Consider the following 22467-nt stretch of genomic DNA (forward strand, 5'->3'; position numbering starts at 1 on the left):
ATACCTGGTGGGGTAGCCTGGGACAACACTGACTATGAAATTTATGGTCCGGTCGAGATCCTGAAATATCCACACCAAATCAAGATCTCCTTGAGTGACTTTGCAAAACCAAACTCATTTGCTGATGATTGGGACTTTGAAAGTATAAACAATATGATGTCTGACTTAGTAATGTCTGCTAAATTTACAAAACATGATTATTTGCAAGGTTCTACAAATTATGATAGTATGTATTGCTACAACCATTATGGTAACAGTTTTTTGCATAAATCTGCACAACCAAGAAATGTTTTAAATTATAATCAATGGGAACATTGTGCTACACCTCCAAAAGGGAGCTCTAGAACCGTTTATGACAAATATTCATACTTTCAAGGTTTTAACACTAGTAATGCTGAAACATTTTATTATAAATTGTCAAACAAGACAGGGATGAAAACCATGATAACCAACACAAAATTGATATATTCAGATATATTCTTTGAAAAAATGAATACTTTTGGATTTGATTATTGGGATAAAAATGTTGATTTGAAAAGTGTTTGGGGTACAAAAGAATGGCAAGTACAGGGTTTAGAAGCTTTGTTTAGAGCCTGCATGATCCCAGAACAAATGATATTTTTAAATGACACTGTTCAACAAACCACCTGTCTTGGCTTAGCCAAAATCAAAGATTTAAATAACCCGTCTATTCCAAAGCCAACAATGTTTAGCAATAGCTCTGAAACAGATGAAGAAATAGACATAAACCATATACTTAACCAAAACAGAACACATCCTGATTGGAAACAATGGTTGATCTGGCCCACAGATACAAATAACTGTCAAGATAGATTCCTGAATAAAACACAGGGTTTCAAAATGACCAGGCCAGACCCTAGATATCCCCAAAGACATCACCCAGGGATAATAACAACCTACAGTGTGGGCAAATTATGCCTTCAATGGCTACAAACTTCCACACTGCCTGAAATTAAGCAACACCTAACTTTACTTACTGATGGTGCTGACTTGCGTGATTTCATACTGGGACCACGCAAACAGCGTCAAAAGCGTTTCATAGCAGCCTCTGTATATGCAGCATACAATGAGGCCTGGAAGGTTACTCAAATTGAAACAGCAGAAAGAATACGGGAAATTGACCGTATTAATTTGGAAAAATCACTTTCTGTGGTGGACAATGGGTTAATGACTCTGTCCTCCAGAATATTTTCATTGGACAGCATTGTGTCTTCAGCAATCGATATATTATCGCAAGACTTACTGTTATTACAACATGGTCAGTCACAATTGCGTTCTATTGTACAGCTAGGCTGGACGTTACAAAATCTGCGTTCAGGCTATGTGCCTTGGCGTTTAATCAACACAACGTCACTATTCCAAATCTTTAACCTTACTGATAGACAAATCGGTATGGCGCAGAAGGGTGCTGATTATACAATCCTGAGCATTGAAAAACTAGAAAGATTACCGTTGACAATGTCAGAACGACCTGTCAGTGAATGGATAATCCACGGAATCATAAATATTCCAATCTCAACCTTCAGGTTTCAATACTGCCAAAAATATATACAGGCTGGCATGTACGAGAAATTGGGAAAGGGGTACCTTAAAACAACTTGGAACCTGCCCTATTCACATGCATGTGTCAGTAATAAAGGACAGAAAGTGTTTCTTAGTGGCAACAATTGTGCTATGTCACTAAGCGGCACACTTCTGTGTAACGGTATTAGTTTGCACGGAGCCTGTGAAGGGAATTCATACAACCTTTCATGTCACCAGCAAGGCGCACCTGCAACTGAAATAGAACCATTCTTTCAAAGACTCTATAATGGGAGTTACATTCTTATTGTAGACCGCAGATGTTGTAGTCTTATGCCCGGGACTCCTTATCTCGTCACTACAACGGCGAAGGTCAAGTGCTGTGGACGTGCTTTGTTCCCCAGCTCCTTTCCAGACAGGGAGGCGAGGGCATGGCCCAGTTTGAAAATTACTTCTATTCGAATAGACACTTTAAGCAGAATGAAAACAGTGCTTCTTCAGACGCCTACAAGGCTCACGTCATCAAAAGAAACGTATGATCTACAAGTCGCAAGGACGACTGCAGAGATACATACATTACTATCAACCAATTCCCCCGTACATTTCGCGGAAATCCTGAGCGAAATCTTAAATATTTCTGATACCACTGGGGTCTCAAAGGTATTTAAGACAGTATTTTCGATGGCATTAACACCATTCAAAGCCATACTGGGTATTTTTCCAGATTTCGTCCATTCGATTTTTGGCGGACTTCCCCTGATCCTGGGACTAATTGCAGGAATCCTATTCCTAGTCCTTATTTTTCGTTATGGCAACCCATGTCACAGATCAAACTCTCGCGACAATGGAAGATACGATCCTAGCCATTGGATACCGGGACCGGATATCAAAAATCCTGGGACTCTCCTGGCTTAGAGACCTTAACATGACTTGGTTTCTATCATTTCGACCAATGTGGCAAAGGTGTGTTTCACCTGTACTAAGGTGTCTGCTATGCGGAGAAGAATGCGTGTTAGACACCTGTCTGACGCTACAATCGGATGCGCCGGTGGATGCAGATACACTGTTGGTTCCTACCAAGGTTCACGCTTTGTGCTGCCCTCAAAGGCTGCCAATCCTGATGACGGCATTCCTGGAATCTTCACCACTGCGATTGAAGGGTAGTGAAGTTCAAGATGAAAGCAGCATCGAACAGGTACGACCTTCTGTCAGCAATGCAAATCAGAATGTCAATGCAGACAATCATGCGCATGAATGCATGGTTACACCTATTTCCGACTTAGTGGAACTTTCCCATGAAGCTGTTGACAGTTTTTTCGAAAGCCTGAATGATATGATGTTCTCTCCGGAACAGAAATAGAGACTGTTGTGTAAACTCGCGCACGGCGTTCCCTGAATTCGGCCTTCAACTTTTAAAAATAAAGTCACATGAACAATAACAATCCAGTTCACGGACAGCAACTTTTTTCAGCAAGCCCCTTAAAATATTTTTCTATATATTTTTTTCCCGGGACACTGATCTTCTGCTTAAAGTAAGAAACTATTCCTAGAGAACTAAGATTTCTATTTTTAGATACTTTATATAGACTTTAGCTGCCCGCTGGTATGTTCACAAGAATTTTATTATGTGATGAAATGGTCTCGACTTTCCTTTCTGTATAGCTATATTAAGAGCCATTTCATGTGTACTACTCATATACCAAAGAGCAATAATACATAAAAATGCGTGTTTACTTTTGCATTTAATTCATAGCTTAAGTGCATACAATATATATGACTGCAATTTTTCAGTATATTTGAAAATTTCGAAATGCATTTATGTATTTTGGGGTGGTAAGGTGTACACTATACTCTATAGTATGTTGTACTATGTTATACTATGCATAGATTAGTAGATATGACCATAGTTAGCGTGGAGTGGGTGTCGTGTATTTCTATAGGTTCTGAATCAGTCCCCCTATTCCTGACCCTATTCTGGTTAAACTAACTATCAAGTTAACTAACAGTCAGCCCATGAGGCAAGAAATCCCCCATGATGCAGATACCGTTATCTGACGCAGTCACACTACGGCACAGGAACGTGTTATCTGATTAGGTCATAACGCTTGAGATCTAATTAGACAAGCGACATTCCTCCAGCCCCTGATAAGGCATACGACGTTCTCATAACAAATCAAACCTATGACAACCTGGAAAATCCGTGCGGCCATTGTTTTGATTTCACAGAGAACTTTAGTAAAGAATGTGCTAACGAGCAAGTCGTATGACATCTTTATTGATGTACCTATGTCCATCCTTACGTCAATCCCGGCACCTTTAAGGTATAAATATTGCCGACCTTGCCCTATGCAAACACACGCGTGGTGACAAGACGGAGCAGCCATACTTGCCGAAGCCGAGAGCAGAAGCAGACCCCGCTGGCAGCAGCCCCGCCTTCCTGACGCGCTGAGAGACGCGCTGCTATCTCAAGCCGAGAGACCCAGCACCGGCGCTTCTGGGCAGCCCTCGCAGGCAGCCTGGAATATCGAGAGCAGAGAAAGAGATACCATTCCTCATCCATCCTAAATTCCAGGTACAGAACTGAATAACCCCTCACAGAGAATTCTTTAGTTATTTACTTGGCAAAAACAAACTTAACTTAAACTGTAACTTTCTATTCCCGCCCACGCATTAGACTTAGGTCAGGTACACGGGGTAGGCGTATTTAGAAACACCAGTTGAGTACGTTTAGTCAAATGTATATGTGTATGTAAATATATTTTAATCATTTTAAAACATCATATGGCTCAGAAACCATATCAATGTTTTTACAGTATTATTTTATACTATTGCTTTTAATGTATGCACTTTACTTAACTATAAGTATTGCAATAATATCGATCCATTTCTCTTGTACGAGAAAAGAGACTGATCAATAAATAACACCTTTTTATTGAACACGCCCGTCTCTTCCTTTTCTCTACATTCTGATGAGACTAAGAATGCACGTACTGACTGAGTAAAATAATTGCCTTGTGCTCACACGACTCTTGAGATTGACTCTTGATAATGGGGAGAGCAAAGTTGTCATGTTCTATGGTTGTCAGAAACTAAATCCCTTCTTGTCTAATCAGGGGAGTTAATCCTTCCTTGAACATTCGAGAAAGTTTCTAGCGAACTCTGAGCTTAGCTGGCAAACCCAAAAATTAAGTCTAGTATCGACAGTAGTAGACCTAGTTAACGTCTGGTCTAGGCCTTTACTGCTGTAGGTACTATTCCAATGCGCAGAGCCTATTGGGAAAATAGGAGCTACACTACACTAGCTGCCTCTAAGCCCTTCTCTTTCCCCAGTTTCGTGGCCTGCCGCAGTCTCAATACACTCTCGCACCTCGACCACTTCAACAACTCATTCGTCCAACGTCCCACAGCCGGGCCTTCTTTGGTTTTCCAACGCCAGGTGATCTCCCTCTGCGCTAACATGAGCCCCAAATCAATGAACTTGCTCGTGACTTTCGTTTTTGCCGTGTGGGGAAACCACAGCAGGAGGCAAGCCGCCATGTCAAAGTCCACTTCCCTATCCGTAACCGCATTCAGAAGGGCGCCCACTTCGGGCCAATACGTACCCAACTTTGGGCAACCCCACATCATGTGGTCCAGTTCAACCTCACCGGCCAGGCATCTCTGGCATGCTGCGTCTCGCACCTTAAAGTGCCGGTGGAGTTTCCCCGGGGTCAGATATGCTCTGTGCAAAAGGAAGAAATGTATTTGTTGGAACCTGGCATTCCTGCTACCTTTCCATGTCCGAGCCAGGATGTGGCCCCACTCAGTATCCGGAATAGGCTTGCCCACACTGTCCTCCCATGTAGCTTTCAGCGCCGTGAGCGGTTCCAGCCCTTCGTTCAACATCCGTGAGTGGAGACAGGTCACCGCCTTGATCGTACCCGCGGCCATCACCACATATTGGCAGGCCATGGTCGTGCTCGGCTCCATCAGTCCCCCCTTCCAGTGCTTCCGTATTGCCGCAGTTACCGCTGCGTGCAGGAGAAAATCCCCATCCGGGAGACCAAACTGCTCCCGGAGCACCGCAAACGGGGCCAACACCCCCTCCACAAACAGATCTCCCACCACCTGTAGCCCCAGCTCTTCCCACACCGCCAGCGGAGACCAGTCACCCCCATGCGGTAGAGCCGTCAGCATCCCAATGGGAATCTCCGGGGCATATGGTCGCACCGCTCCAGACAGGCAAGGTCCTGAAATAATACAACAGTCGAGGGAGTGCCACCATTTTCAACAGTGCTACCCGTCCCTGCACCGACAAAGGTAGAGTAGCCCAGAAGGACACGCAGCCGCGCAATCCTCTGATACACCGCCCCACATTCCCCTCCAGTAGGCTCTCTGCATCATGGTAGATCCGGACTCCCAGGTACGTAAAGCACCTGTCCTCCCATACCACGTTCGCCGCAAGAGTAGGGCGCTGAGCTTCCGCTCTCAGCGGGAAAACACAGGTCTTACCCCAATTCACTTTGAGCCCTGATAATTCGCCAAAGGAAGAGAGCAGTCTCATGGCTCCACCAAAGGCCACCTCCGTGTCCTCCAAGTACAGCAACAGGTCGTCATCATATAAGGAAATGTAGTGAGTACTCTCGCCGCAGCGGATTCCAAGAAAGGAGTCCCCCGTCCTGGCCTGTGCCGCCAGCGGTTCCATCGCAAGAGCGAACTGAAGGGGAGAGAGCGAGCAGCCCTGTCTAGTTCCCCTACGCACCGGGTAAGCTGATGATATAAGTGGCCCCACTCGCACCCTGGCCGTGGCCGACGAATATAGTACCTTCGTCCAGCTCACAAACCCCTCACCGAGTCCGAACCTCTCCAGCACCGCATCCAGGTAACACCACTCAAGGCTGTCAAAGGCTTTCTCGATATCCACCGACAGAACAGCCGACTCGCCTTCCGAGCCCGAGGCATCCTGCAGTATACCGATCAGCCTGCGCGTGTTAATGGCTGTGTTCGTAGTAGGGATAAACCCCGCCTGGTCACCGTGCACCAACATGGTCATATGCGGGAGCAGTCGGGTAGCCAATATACGACTCAAGATTTTGTAGTCTACCGTCAGCATGGACAGTGGCCTATAGGACGTCACCTCCAGTGCATCCTTACCCGGTTTCAGAAGCGGGATTACCAGCGCCTCTCTCATGGAAACGGGGAGGCGCCCCAGTGCCATCGCCTCTGAGTACACCGCCAACAATCTGGGCGCCAGTACATCCGCGTATTTTGCATAAAACTCAACAGGCAGCCCATCTACCCCCGGTGTCTTGTTCCTGGCCATCTGTTTAATAGCCCCACGGATTTCCATTAGAGTGATCGGACCCCCCAGATCCTTCGCCGGCTCCTCGTCTAGCACTGGGAGCTGTATCTCGTGTAAATAATCACTGATATCCGAGGGACCCGCCTCCAACCGAGTATCATACAGGCCCGTGTAATACCGCTGAAAACGCTGTAAAACGGCCTCCGGTGAATGGACCACCTCCCCCGTCTCGGTTCTGATGCACAGAATCGGGCCACTCCTTGGCACTGGGTCAGCAATCTTTGCCAACAACGTGCCCACCTTATCCCGCTCCGCATGGACCTTTTATGAGGTATAGCTTATAATCATAACATCTCAACCTTTCCGTTTCCCTTGCCACCACTTCCTTCGCTTCCAGTAGTCGTTCCTGCAAATCCGGTCGTTCCGGCCTAACCCTCTCAATGTCTCTCAACACACATTCCGCTGTCCCCAAATCCGCCAGAACGGACGTCCGTACATTCGAGAAGCTGCTCATGCATACACCTCTCACCACCACCTTCATTGCATCCCACTCCAGCGATCTCGTTGCAGTCGAGCCCTCATTCTCATCAAAATACAGCGTTAAGCCCTGTCTAACCGTTTCTCCAAACACCTGGTCCTCTAAAGTGTCCGGCCGTAACCTCCAGGTAGGGATCTCAGATCTTGCCCTCTGCCATCTGATCGCCACCAGCAAAGGGTTATGGTCCGAGATGGTCCTAGCAAGATACTCAGTATGGGTCACCATGGCCGCCATATGGGCGTCACACAATATGGAATCGATTCTGACATGTAGATCGTGCAGCGCCGAATGAAAGGAATAATCCCTATCAGTAGGATGCTGCCTCCTCCACACATCCAGCAATCCCCACCTGTCCTGCCAGTCCCTTCTACGTTCCGACAGCTTACGCACCGGGGATTCCGCTAGCGGCGGGTGGGACCTATCCCACACTATATCTGTGATAGAATTAAAGTCCCCCCCCAGGATAACGGGGCACGTCAGAAATTGGGCTAAGGAGCCCGAGAGGACATCAAAATAACGGGCCTGGTCAACATTAGGGGCATAAACACTACATAGCACCACCTCAGAACCATGCAGCCTTCCTCTCACTGCCACATACCGACCTCCGGGGTCCACCACCCGATCCGTGACCTGGAAGGGGCCCCCGCCCTGACCCATATCAGCACCCCCCTCGCAAACGCCGAATAAGAGGTTCCAAAGACTTGGCCCCGCCACCTTTTCTGCAGTGCATCACATTCAAGTTTGGTTAAGTGAGTTTCCTGTAACATGGCAATTTGAACACCCCTCCTCACTAAATAAGCATGCACCTTGTATCTCTTAGACATTGTTCTGAGACCCCGAACATTCCATGTTAAGCACTTCACATCAGGTAACGACCCCATCGCTGCTGTCTCTCCTCCCCTCCGCCTGCATCAACCAACCCAGCACCTCATTGCAGCCACACCCACCCCCCCCCCCCAACACCCCAAAAAACTACCCCAACCCCACTCCCCAGGACAGGACCTGACAACGGCGCTTCAGCCTCCATCCAAACCCACAACAATACACTCAGTTCACTAACCTGTGGCAGCCGCCACAGGAGCCGTAAGGGCAATAGGGGGGTAACCCAACACCAACCCGCGGCAGGTCAACCCACACCCCACGCCCAAGATCCCATGTGAAAATTACAACAGAGTACCTTCTAAACGCTGGCCAACTGGATAAATGTTCACCACTGTAGAGCCTCCAGCGCACCCCCACATTTACACATTAAACAGCCCATCCGCCGTTTGCGGCGTGACCGACGGTCCCACAGAGCTGTCCGCCTCGGAAAGTTCTCCCCCCGATTTGCGGCCTCCGCTTTCCGATTCCGAGTCCTCCTCCAACTCCCTGAGCAGCGAGCCCGTGATCGTCGCCGTGGCATCCAACGCACCTCTCCGTTCCGCTGCCAGCGCTTCCTCCTTCATCGCCTGCTTTAGCCTGTCGCGTCTGCGGATCCTCTGAGACTTACGGATCTGCGTCGGCCTCTTCTTCTCCTTCCCATCCTTGTGTTGGCGGTCAGTCCCCATCCTATACCTTTCTAGCCATGACCAGGCCTCATCAGGGGTGTGGAAAAAGTGAGTCTGTCCATCCAGTATCACTCTCAGCCGGGCCGGAAAGAGCAGCGAATATTGAATACCCTCCTCTCTAAGCTCTTTCTTGACCGCAAGGAAGGTCGCTCTATTCCGCTGAACTTCCTGGGTGTAATCCGGGAAGATAGTCACTCGGCTATTGTCCACCTGGAAGGGTCCCGCCGATCTCGCCCTCTGTATCAACAGGTCCCTGTCCCTGAAATGCAGAAGCCTGGCTATCATTGGTCGGGGGGGGGGGCCCTGCATGGGAGGACGAGACTGGACCCTATGCGCCCTCTCAACGGAAAAGAACGGGGACAAGCCTTCAGGAGCAACCGTGGATCTGAACCAGTCCTCCATGTACCGCACAGCATCGTCCCCTTCAATTTTTTCCGGCAGGCCCACCACCCTAACGTTGTTCCGGCGGTTGCGACCTTCGGAGTCCTCCGCTCTTTTCTCCAGCGTCGCCAGTCGGGCCAGGATATCAGAAAGTTTATGTTCCGCGGTGACCACCGCAGGTTTAAGCTCCTGAAGAAGCGACTCATTGTCTTTCACCCTATCAGACAGTTTGGCGTGATCCGCCCTCAGGAGGCCCAGCCCCGTAGCCACCTGCCCTATGTCCTGGTGCAGGGACTCTTTGGTCGCAGTAATCGCCTCCAATATGCCATCTAGGCGAGCATTCAACCTGCGTTCCTGCGCTGAGGTATCCGGGCATTCCTGTCGGGCGTCAACCCCGCCCGGCCCAGCCGTCGCTCCCTGGCTCCTTCCAGCCGCCATAGTGCCATCCACGTCCGCCATCTGAGAGAACCCCCAAACGTCCGACACAGCACTTGAGGGTGAACTGTACTGCTGCAACCCCCAGTCCGCAGGCCTGACTATCGCCCTATGTTAGCACAGCTCCTGTGTCTGGAGCAGGCGCGCTGCACTCCACCGAGGGACGTCCTGCGCAAGGAAGCACCACCGATGACAAAGAAGGAGCAGTGTCCATGTGTGTCCCCAGGAGCAGCACAGCCCCGCGCCTCCTGCAGGTCCCAGCTATACTGTAGCACGGGGCCGCACCCCACTGCGCCCCTGCGGTAGTGGGCGGCTCCCCGCCACTCGGTGTCCCGTTGCCGGCCCACGCCGGAGGCCCAAAAGTGGAGAAAAGGAACGGGCCCTCGAGCTCGCCACCTCCGCGGTCCCCTCAAAGCAGCCCTCCGGGTCAGGCCCTGTGAGTGCCCCCAGCGTCCTGAGACAACGGCCTCCGTCTTCCTCTCTGGTCGTGCATCCGATCCCTAGGTAGAGCCGCCCCACTGCGTGCACGCAGCTCCTCCTGCAACCTCTCAGTCTCAGCCGAAGGTCGGGCGCAGCCCGGGGCCCGGGGTCTCCCTCCAAGCAGCTGCTCCACCACAGCACAGGGGTCCGCTGCAGCGCGCCGACACCCGGCAGCCTCCGGGATGACCGCCCCCTCCTCTCTGCAATCGCCAGCTATGGCCCCGACCTCTAAGGGCTGCCCGCTTCTTGGACCTGCACAGCAGTGGGGGAAGGGCCACCAGCCCACCCGCCGTCGACCCGGCGAGCGCTCCCCTCAGCGCGGACGTCGCCGGCCCCTCTTGTGCTGGCAGGTCGCCGTCCCGCTGGGCGTCCGCCGGCAGCCGTCTCTCTCGCACCACTGTCAGGCAGCTTCGCCGACCCCCGTCACCTCAGCCTCGGGGCCGTCGCCGCCATCTTAGGCGCTGGATCGCGACCCCGCAGGAGCTCCGCGCAGGCTTTCCCCGTCTCCGCCGGACCTCCGCCTTTCCCGCAACGTTCGTCTCAGTGAGTCGGGTGCGGGGGGCGAACTCTCCGGTCGTTGCGCCAGCTCCGGTGCAGGGATTTTCAGGAGAATTACGGGATCCTGGCTGGAGCTCTGGGCTCACGCCGCCATCACAGTCGGCGCCCAAGCCACGCCCCTACCCAACTATATCTCAAACTACAATCCCCCAAAGACATTTTGCTCCTGAACTCAACGATCAGAAGCACCCAATCCTGGCTGGCCGATAATCATCTCAAACTCAATGCTCTGAAAACAGAGTTCCTTCTTATCTCACCTCCCGCCAAGATCTCTACCACACAACTCTGGCTTGAACACCTAACTGCACTCAATGTCCAACCCACCATCGTAGACTCAGCAAAATCCTTAGGCATTACACTTGACACCAATCTCAACATGCAGCAACATATCAGCAAGGCAACTAAGGGAGCGAACTACCAAATCAATACCCTGAGGAAACTTAAACCCTTCCTCCCTGCCAATGACTTCCAAACTGCAGTACAAGCACTAGTCATCCCTCAAATAGAATATGGCAGCATCGCCCTCTGCGGACTCCCCCTAACTACTACTGCACCCCTAAGAGCTTCTCTAAACGCTGCAGCGAGACTCATCACTGGTTCAAAAAAACACTCACATATCTCCCCTGACTTTAAACACCTGAACTGGCTGCCTTTCGAAGCCAGAATACATCTGAAAATCGCCTGCATGACGCACAAAGCTGTCCACATGAGCTCACCAAGCTATCTCACTCAGAAGCTGACAATCTCTGGCGGCTCTAGAAACACCAGAGGCACAAACAATCTTCTGCTGAAGCCTCGAAGATTCCGGAAGGAAAAAACTTATAAACGCTCCTTCTCAGGAATGGCACCCAGGATCTGGAACTCACTCCTCCTGAAACGAGGCTTATCTCCTCCACTACATTGTTTAAGAAAGAAGTAAAAGCTATCCTCATGGCTAAATACACTTGAAGTGCCATGCTGAACTCTTTTAAGACTCCGCACTGATCTGTACTACCTGTTCGACCCCGTGGCTTATTTGTTCTATATGTATTAATGACTTATGTGATTTTCTTGGCTACCACGTGTTTGTACTATTAGCATTTTTACGTACCTGTTTGACTATGTTCCCTCATGCTCCCCCTTTCTATGTAAAGCGCTCTGATATCTGCAAAGATCTTGTTCGCGCTATACAAAACTTTCAAAATAAAATAAAAATAAATCTGTTGACCACGGTATTGACTAGAGAGAGAGGGGGGGTTGAGCTTGCACCCCGGGCAGCATGGAGGCTCCTTGCTGAGTTTCTGCCAGAGTGTAGCGATCGGACCCCATCCTTCTGCCTTCCAGGGGTGTTGCTCCTTACTCTGTGGTGCTCTGATGTCATTGGGCTTCCCCTGCCCACAGGGAACTGTAGCAGCGATGCTTCAACCTCTGCGTCCCGGAGACTCCTGTCCACTAGGTCCGAGCCCTGCTGACTTTGATTTGTGGCCCCATTGCAGCAGGGAGGGCCTCACCTCCAAGACCCTCCTTCTCCCAATCACCGTCTGAGGACAGTGGAGTACTAGACTCTTCCTCTCCGGGACTTGTGGGGCTGCCGCCATAGCCCTGAATGTGGCAAAACTGCAGCTGGTGGCCTCCCCGGCATGCACACACACCTGGCACCCTGTGATACGTGGCGGACTGTGGCGTCCACCCTTGCTCAATGCCCAGCATCCCTCACAGCGCTGATTGGGGCAATCCTACCCAGCAGCCATGGCGCTTCATACTGCCTCTCCGCGGCCAGCTGCTTGAGTGATGCAGAGGCCTGTGGGAGGCTGGGCCACATCTAAATGTTCTTTCCGCTTGACCCGGACTGCGGGACCCTTCGAGGAGAGCCACGCATCACCCGTGTGGCCTTATTTTGGGACGAACATGCTTCAGCAGCTGCCCATGGCCCCAATCGGGTCCTGGTAGGCTTTGGCCAGCTGCCTCCTCTTCCTCGGGGGCAAGACTGACGACACATCTTCCTGCAGAACTGAGACTAACACACCACCACTGATGAGAGGGCTGAGGCCTCAGTGAGCATGACATGGGGGCCTATACAACTTCTGCAGCCAGCTATTTGAGGCCTATTTGGTAGTCTTCATCCAGAGGGGTGCCCCTTAGAGATTACTCGTTGCTTACTCCTCCCCCACGGGGGCCAGCATCTTAGCTCCCATGCCACCCAGTGGCACTGCTGTTGCGGCGACACTGCAGGCCCACAGGTACAGGGGGGACTGTGGGTGACATCAGTCTTCCGGTACTGCTTCCGCCCCCATCACTCCTCTCGAACTTCTGCTCCCTTCCATCCCCTGAAACGAGGCTTGGGGGCAACAACTTGATGGGCTCGCTTGGGGTTAGCGCTTCACCACGCTTGGGCTCCATTGGGTAGTTGGCCCTGGTCACTGGCTGGACCCCTCTAGCCTCCGCACTACGGAGTACAGGACCTTACTCCTGCCTTCTCACCTTGGCCTCTCCTTCGCCAATTCGAAGTCCATTAGGCAGCACCTGTTTATGGAGGTGGTGACTGGGAAACCGCCTACGTTTGGGAAGGACGCAGACTCTTTTTCGTCCTGCGCCATGGAGTTCATTCTGAGGGAGCTCAGAACTCTTAAGACCAAGCTCTCGGAGGTGATCGAGAACACCTCTAAAACCTCGGCGGACATGCACCCTATCCGTCAGGACATTGCTTCCTGCAATGCCCGGCTGCTCACGGCTGAATCCTGTTTGGAGCAGATCGAGGAGAAGTTTAGAGGCCTTTATTGACTGGGAACAAGACCATTGGCACCTTCAGAAGAAATAGTGCAGCTGGAGGACCGGTCCAACAGGGACAACGTTTGGAAATCGGAGGTGCCGGAAAAAATGGAAGGGGACAACATCATGGGGGTTCTGGCCCTCTGGCTGTCTCCGGCCTGTCCTTTAGCCACCCTCCCCCAGAGTTCCAGAGGGTATAACGAAAATGACTGCACCGGCGGCTGCTGACTGAAGATTCGCAAACTCATTGCATGCTCCCTGAGACATCAACTGGCTAGTCAACTTATTCAAGCGGCAAAGAAGAATGGGCCCTGCCAAAGCAACGGGCTTAATTTTTTTCAGTCTCACGATATCTCCTCAGAAATCTATAGACACTTTACCCAATAGCTGACCCGGCCGTCATGCTGATTGTGGTCGTGCCCACTGACAGTGAACTCTGCTTCGCCATAGGTCCTGCCGGTGCCCTGCCTCTTCTCAGACCAGGAGGCCCACTGGGGACCCACTCTGACAAGTGCCAGTGGCTAGAGGAAGTCACTAGGCAATGATCAGGTGTCCCCAAGCGTTGTCTTACCTGTAAGGAGTCGCATTCGAGGGACAGGTCCCGATCTCGCCTAAAGCCTTCTATTCCTGCAGAAGGGACATCTAGCTCCCGCTGGCGCAGGCCTGTCTGTCAAACACCGCACCACACCCTTGTGTACAATGGCCTCTTACACATGCCACCCCCTCTCCCCCCTGGCCCATCGCTCTCGCTGTTGCTTTCATAGTAGGCAGTCTGATGCGGTGCACACATTCAGTTTATATTACACCCTGTAGGTTTCGGGGATCCCAGTTGCTGCACCACAGCACCCTGGCTGCATCCTCTGTCTACTTGTCAGCTGTTTATTCCCAGACTGCATGTGTTTCCATTTTCCTCTTGCCAGCTCACTCTCCTCTATCCCCTTTTTTTTGTAGATCCAAGGCCCCCTTCCACTGGGCATTCTTCTAAGACAGCATCTGGGAGGGTCTATCTCCCTGCCCCATCCCCTGACTGTGATCTTGTTAAATGTGAATGGGCTCACCCACTAAACAAAACATCAGAAAATCTTTAGTTTCACTCGCTTCCTGAGGCCTGACATTGCCCTCCTGCAGGAGACCCTTATCTCAGACGGGGGAGAGTCAAAAGCTCTGCAGGGACTGGGTGTGACTGGAACTACTATGCCTGCTAAGTTTTATCTGGAGTTGTTGGGAGCCCCTTCTACCAAACTTTTCTGCAAAGGCAGTGTCGCCATACTGCTGCCGATCAGCCCTTGCATTACGCCGCCACAGACTGGGACATTCTCCAAGATCTGGTCTCTGACCTCTCCCTGACTAATCCATGGAAGCGGCCCCATCCCACTTTGAGGGACTACACCTCCAGAGTGAATGGCACCAGGTCTAGAATTGATTTCTTCCTCTTTAACGTGGCCCTGGTCGGCCATTTAGCGAACGCAGCCATAGTCCCCTCTGGAAGTTTCGGATCATGACGCGAACCAACTCTGGCTTGATATGGGCACTCTTCGCCCACCCTCAGCTAACTGGTGAGTTAGTCTCTGGTATTGTCAGGCCCCCGCAGACAGGAAGCGGTTACTGTCATCTCCGCACCTTCCTAGACTTTAACGAAGCCTGCCTAGAAAACCCAACAGTCTTTTCGTGGCTGTGGTACCCACTGATCAGGTGGACAACAGGGACGGCATGAAGCACAGTGATCCACCCTTCCTGCTGCCTCAAAACCTCTTTAGCTTCCCTTCGAGCACACAGCTACCCTGTTGGAGACCTGATCTGATATTTTCTGCCAGGATGGCAAGTGATAACATTGGACAAGTTTGTCCTACAAATTGTCTGGCGGGTTATGCGCTACCATACCTGGTCTTCCCTTCCACCTCCCTTCCTCTTCCACCATCCATAGAATGGCTCAAGAAGGATCAGCTGTTCTTCTTGCAGCAGGAAGTGCGGTAGGTGCATTTTCAGTTCGCTTTGCTCTGCTTTGGCCTCAACGGTGTCTCTCTGAAGTTTACAAAAGTGATGGTGGTGGTTTCTTCACATATTCGCAGGTCAGGAGTTCTGGTCTTTCCCATACCTCAATAACTGGCTGTTCAAGGCAGGCTCGCCCCAGGCAGTCGTCATCTACATCTACACTACGGCAGACCTAATTTCGTTGGGGTTCACTATAAACATGTGGTGAAATCTCCTCTGACTTCTTCAGATGCTGGCTTCATCGGAGCCATCCTGATCAGAGATTTCATGATGCGTTTTTTTTATTAAGGAGCTTGCCACATTTGTTTCGACCTCTTGCTTTATCATGCCACAGGAGAACCTTAACTTGGTCATCACCTTTATGATGTGCACTTCATTTGAACCACTGTCCTCTACGTCTTCTTGCCCTAAAAACGGTGTTCATCATTGCATTAACATCGGTGTGGGGAAGAGCAAGCTACACGCCCTGTCACCCTGCCTTACACTACTTTGCCAGATGTGCCTATCCTGAGAACCCAAGCTTCTTTTTTAGGTTGAGCCTGGGCCAGCGAGCATGCGCTGCTCTATGAGACTTATTGTAGATGAGTAGCGAATAGAAGCCCTGCCCACTCTCTTCACATGTTTGCCATTGGCTTGTGTCATTGTCTGTCCTAAATGCTGGCTTTTGATGTATCAATAGGCTTGTTAGTCCCTCCTTAGTACCGCCTTCTCTTCATTTGTCCCCTCCTATGGCGACTAGCCCCTTTACTTCGAGTGTTACATGGTACATGTTATTTAGATTGTGAGCACTATTTGCTTTAATGAGGTTCTCTTACTGCCTTCTCTACTCCCCACCCCTCTGTTGTTTGTGCCTTCTCCCACTCCCCCGGCCCGCACTCCCGTTGTCTGTGCCTTCTCCCCCATCTCCCCAAGCACTTGTGAAAATGTAATTCAGAAATGTCCTGTACTCATGTTCCTGTAATCCCGAGTCAGACACTCACCGCTGGCATAGTCGAGTGTAGAGAATGCTTGCAAAGCTAACGCTCCAAATATATCCCCGCCAAGAGCAGAGGCTGCCGGGCTTCGGCCCGCTATACGTCAACTAGCTCGATTTAAATGTAAATTATCTGCTGAAGTTGCCAAAGAAGTCACAGAGCGGGAGCTGGCAGGAAATTACAGTGCTTTATGGATTAGTTTTGAGGAAGAGGAATCCCTTCGTGTCTTCAGAGGGAGGAGGGGACTCTAGGCGCAGGAGAACAGCGGAGGAAGACGGGCCTGCATCTGCATCCTGAAGACAGCTAAACTCTTCTGAACACAGCCTTGCGTTCCATAAGAGTCCTCATTTTATGAAGGGAGTGTGGCATTTTGAAGAGCGCTCAGCCATTCCAGATGTGTGTTGAGACGTTTGGAAAATTGAAGTATTCTTTCCTTCCAAAGAGAGCTTTTGCCATCTAAGAGAGACGATTAATTCCGAGGGTGCCCTGCTCTTGTGTAGCGATATTACATTTAGAATAATCGGGCTGTCCTTGCAAAGTGGGACTTCTCATACTGAAGAGTACTTTGCGTTCTGAAGAAACTCCAGGCCCCTGAAGAGAAAATCCTACATTAAGCCTGTTATCCAGAAGAGGAAGGAATATGTTCCAAAGAAATCTCCTCTTTTCTGAAGACAACTGTATCATTCTGTGGAGAGGACGTGGTGTAATTGCCTGACCTGCCGGCTTTGGAACTGGGGATCTAGGTTTGAGTCTCTGCGTCGGCTCAGCAGCCTGTGATCCTTCTAATCACTTTATCTCTGCAGTGCTTACATATAAAAGAAATGTGCCCTTGTGTAATGCAACTGGTGCTCATGTAAAGACCTCCAATACCTACGGGTTGAGTTTGCGCTATATAGAACTGTAAGAATAAAACTAGCATTTGCAATGCAATAGGTCTCGCATTTACGCGAGTTTAAACTATCAGCATTGTAAATGACAATGCCATTTATTTGTTTTAAAAATCAAAACATAAATAAAAGGCATTATCATTTACAATGCCAATAGCTCAAACTCGCGTAAATTGCGAGTCCTATTGCATTGCAAATGCTTGTTTACATAAGTTGTGACTAGCCCTATTGGTGTTCTTCGCTCCACCTCGCCCCTCTAAGGAGGAGGAGAGACTATACCTGCTGATTCTTAAAATGGTTCTTAGCTTTTACATGGTTATACCAGGGAACATTGTGTAGATGAGCAGCTATTTGTGGGATTTGCTGAGTGAAGAAGGTTAAGACCGTGCACAAAAGAACTATTCCTTGATGGTTTGTGCTCTGCATGTAAAGTTGCTACACACTGGCCAAAGAGCAACCCTCTGGAAGGTTTGCGGGTTCATTACAACAGAGTTGAGACTGCTACCACTGCTTTGACATGTGGAGTGCTGTTCTCAATATTTGCCAGGCTGCTTATGTGGGCATCACTCCATTCGTTCATGAAGTATTGCTGCCTGGACAGTCAAGTCTGTTGAGATGGCAATTTTTCCCACTTGGTCCTGCAGGGCTTTCCAGTTGGAGGCAGTTTACAGACCTACCACCTGAGAGGTACTGCTGTGGTATCCATTTGAAAGGTGCGGGATCTGCTTATAGAAGTATCCATCGGAAGAACAAGTTTGGTAACACTCTGCTAACTACCGTATCTAACCGTAGATTCCTCTACGACCCTCCCCATCCTCCCTGTTCAGTGAACAGGACTCTTTTCCAACGAAAAAGGTCCCAACTGTAGAGATCTGCACGCTAGTGAAAGCCAGTTTGCTGTTGGGCTGTGCAGTGGTTTAGGGGGTGGGGGCAGGGTAGCAACTGATTTCGGTGCTTGGAAGTTGTGCTATGTTTGATTCTGCCTGTCCTTTACAGAGCGAACGGCATCTGAGCGAAGGTGCACAATGCAATCTACTGCCACTTGGGGCATTAAGGTGTGGATGGTTATTTCCAGAAGCTTGCTGAAGAATTTGAAGCATTACAGATGGCTGAATATTGTAGAATGCAGAGGTATTACACTTGATGGTGGTTTATCTCAGACTAGTGTTGTAAGTATGGCTCTAAGTGTATGCCTGTGTGCCCATCTCAGGAAAGTGTGCCGACAGACTGGAAAGCAACTGATGTCGGTGCTTGGAAGTGGTGCCTATGTATGGTTTTGCGTGTCCCTTCCTTCGCAAAATGGCATCTGTGCAAAAGTGCACAATACCATCTACTGGCACATAGGGGTACTACTTGAAACATTTCCTGCTCCAGTGTGGCGCCCGGGGAATATTCAAGAGGTGACAAATTTGCAGTTAGAGTATCTACTAGAAAGAGCATTACCAAAGGGTAGTAACTTGTTCAATACAATGATATAGATAACATTTATATAGTTAGGGCATCAAAGTGTGGATGGTTATTTCCAGAACTTTGCTGAAGATTTTGAAGCATCACAGATTGTTGAATAATGTAGAATGACGATTCTCCAATTATCATACAGAGAGAATCTTGATTTCATTAAAGACCATGGAGGCTGACATTATGCAATAACTTTTTTTGCTGCCCAAGACATGCAGCCTTTTAAAGTGTAACAAATACATCATAGAAAGAACATTCCACATAACAATAACAATGCGCCATGGCAACCAACTCTCTTCCTCTTGGAGCTGCGAAAGGTAGAGGTGTCTCACTTGATGGTGGTTTATCTAAGACTGGTGTTGTAAGTATGGCTCGAAGTGTATGCCTGTGTGCCCATCTCAGGAAAGTGTGTAGTGTATTACTAAACTACGGTCGGTTATTGATAGGCCCTAACTGGAAGGCATATTTTCATTGGCAAATATATATTTGTCGACCTCTTTACTTAAAATTGTAGGTCAAGTGAAGTCTTTAAAAGGATAATCCCATTAAGATGTATAGAAAATTGTCCACCGCTGTAGCATTTTGAATTTCTTCCAAGTCCACAAACTTTATAGAATGGTGTATCAACGACTGTATAAAGTCTTTTGACATGTGATCAGTGATATCATTTAACATGTCATGAGTCGATGTAATGTGTGCTGTCATACGCGATGCTTGACAGGGTGCAACTTATAGTTAACTCAGTAAACAATAACTGGTGAATTTCAGTGTTTTTAAACACTCGTTTTTATCTTATGCGAACTCTTAACTATAACGTCACTTTAACATTTGTTTTTTTCAGTCAATTACTAGGGTTTTTGTGAAAGTATAATCTGATATCTTATTACACCAAATCTGGCAGAAAGTTAGAACTGTAATCAAAGCGTGCTTTTTCTTATCTGGTGTAAATCCGTTCAGCTGTTTTTGAGAAGTGTAAATCGATCATGGATGAATTTCTTATATACTTGATTCAGGATTGACAAGGGGGTACTACACCGCTGATCTTATCATGACTTTTTACTGGCTTTCTAGTTCATTCAGCGCAACTTCACGGTTATCCCGAACCCTGATGAAGTCCACATGGACGAAACCCATTGGCTGGGTTGAAGTGCAATTGTGATAATAAATAAACTTCAATGAAGTGGATGACAACAGAATTATAAGACTCCTGAGGAATTTGATTAGATATGAACCGCAAACATATGTGGATATAGAATTGCATGAAATGAATTGTAATGTTGTGAATTGAACTAAAGTTGTTATATAATTGTATGCTCCTTTTCGTTTTTGTTAGCATTAGATTGTTTTGTGACTGCAGGACAGTGGGGTCACGAAAAGTAGAGTATAGATGGAATACACCGCAACATAATTTTACCCTAGTGCGATGCTTTATGGCACACACTGCTATTTAATTATATTTATTGGTTTCTGTCTCTGGTTGGCACATTGACGGAGTCCTGCGCGCCAGGGGTCTAGAAAACCAAACACTGTTATTTTACAGCAATCTAAAAGATATATCTGGTTTACGGCCTCTACTCCTTGCTCCTTCCATCTTGCAACCAGCCAAGTAGGCAGTCATTAATACTGCTCGGCTCCTTGGCAAAGCAAGCGTTGTTTATTGCCCACAAATGCCAGGGCAGTTGTCATCTATCACGTATGCCATAAAAAATTAAATGGGACCAGTGCAGCTAACAACTTTGACAATAGTGAGCATGCCATATTTAAGTAAGGCTTGCAAAAATATAAGAGCCATACATCTATTTACAAATCAAAATGCCATTCACAAACAAAATGTAAAGTGAAGTTAAAGTTAAGGAGTGTCAGCGGCTACAACACAATCTAAAATAACATGAATTCCCTCTTTAAGGTACTACCTTAACCTTCGCTTTCACCCACCTCATTCTCACTTAAAATTAACTCTCAACTCCAGAATGCACCACTTCTAGCTGCAGATGTTGCACACATAGTGTTTTGTCATGATGTACAAGCGCTCATTATCTCTCCAATGAGAAGACGTAGACATCCACATTTTCACGAGCAAATGCCTTTATCTACAATTCAGTGCAGGAAGTATTGTTGCATACTGCCATGTAATGGGCACACCATAATGTACCATTACACCTCATGAATAGCTGGAAAATGAGCATAGATTTTCATAATCTTTTACAGAACACTCAAGTTTCTAAATAGCGCCATTATGCAACCTATTGCACACGCATCCATGTTCGGTTTCTCGTTAGCATCTCTAGTTTCTCTTCCACAAATGATCATTGGTAGTGGGGTAAGGGGAAATGAGCATGGCAGTGGGAGGGAGGAAAGCTTAAGGCGATAACTAGTGAATCTCATTACTTTTGATGCTTTACACACTCAAACGCTCACCCCCCACCCCTTTAACTTCCTTTTTCCCCCCTCGATAATCTTAATATAAATCTTTGCTTAAAAAAATAACTGTTTGGACATTCTGTTTAATAAACTGGTGTATATATGCTGCCTCGACTTGAAATTCTCCCCCTACACCATCCTCCAAGAGTAGGCATTGCCTGCTCATCAGGCTACTCCATGTATACCAAAGCCTATAAAAGTATTTTGAAATATATTGTGCTTGAAATAGCTATTTCTTCCTGTGCTTTCAAGGATAACAGCAATATAAGATACAATGATTGCCATACAGACCCCGGAGAACTGGCCTGTGCCTTTTACCAAAATCCCAATTTTTTTTCTGATTTGCTTGCCTACTTTTAGTTTATAAATATATTTAGTAAACCACATAACACCATTAAATATACAGATTTCTCTAAAACTTGTGGAGTTGGCCATGTGAGCTTTCCAACACATTCCTTGCACGGTTTGAAAAATCTACTATTTACGCACTGATTGTCTGAAGGCATTTGTTCTGTCATTTGCCAACTATTTTAAGGTAGGTAGGGCAAAAATGTGGAAAAGGCTTACAGCCTCAGCAGAGGGGTGTGTGGCAAATAGAGGTCAATTCTCCCCCCTTACATCCTCCGAGTGTGGGTTTATCCTTCAGTTCACTAAGTGAATCACTTCAGATTGCTTTTACCAGACTTCTGCGAGGCATGGACAGTGACGCACCACAAACTGGTACATGGGGTTGGTTGAAGGATCCAGAGCTTCAAAAGTTGGTGGTACTTCAGATGGCTTTTACCAGACCTAAGCAAGGCATGGACCACTGTCCACATTCAGAGCAAACCTGTATACTCCACAATAGTAGTGGGGTTGGTTGAAGGATCCGAAGCTTAAAAAGTTGGGGGTACTTGGCCTGTATTCTGTGCTACCCTGCCACTCTGTTCTTTTGTCCTGATGTTTTTTTTTTTCCCTCGACTGGAATTTGCAATCTGAGTCCACTGGAAGCGCTCTATATTTTTACTGACGTTCAACAGCAGTGTACAAGGCTCTTCTAATTGTCAGGGGGTTGGAAGGAACCCTAAGTGTACCCCATCCTTCTTTTTTTAGGGGGTTGCTCTTGTGCTCTAGGGGATATTGGAGGGATGAGGGCAATGGCTTCAAGTTCAGGTCCACAGGCCTTCTTTCTTGTACCCCTGGATGGGAGAGTTTCTACCATGTCCAGAGACCCGGGCACCCAGGT

General features: G+C 48.5%; 1 protein-coding gene across 1 annotated transcript in view; it reads left to right on the forward strand.

Moving 5' to 3' along the window:
* Nucleotides 1-22467, forward strand: part of SMC2 (structural maintenance of chromosomes 2) — a 297985-nt gene that overhangs the window by 86534 nt on the left and 188984 nt on the right. The window lies entirely within an intron of this gene.

Source organism: Lissotriton helveticus, chromosome 2_1, assembly GCF_964261635.1.
Source record: "Lissotriton helveticus chromosome 2_1, aLisHel1.1, whole genome shotgun sequence".
NCBI classification, from domain to species: domain Eukaryota; kingdom Metazoa; phylum Chordata; class Amphibia; order Caudata; family Salamandridae; genus Lissotriton; species Lissotriton helveticus.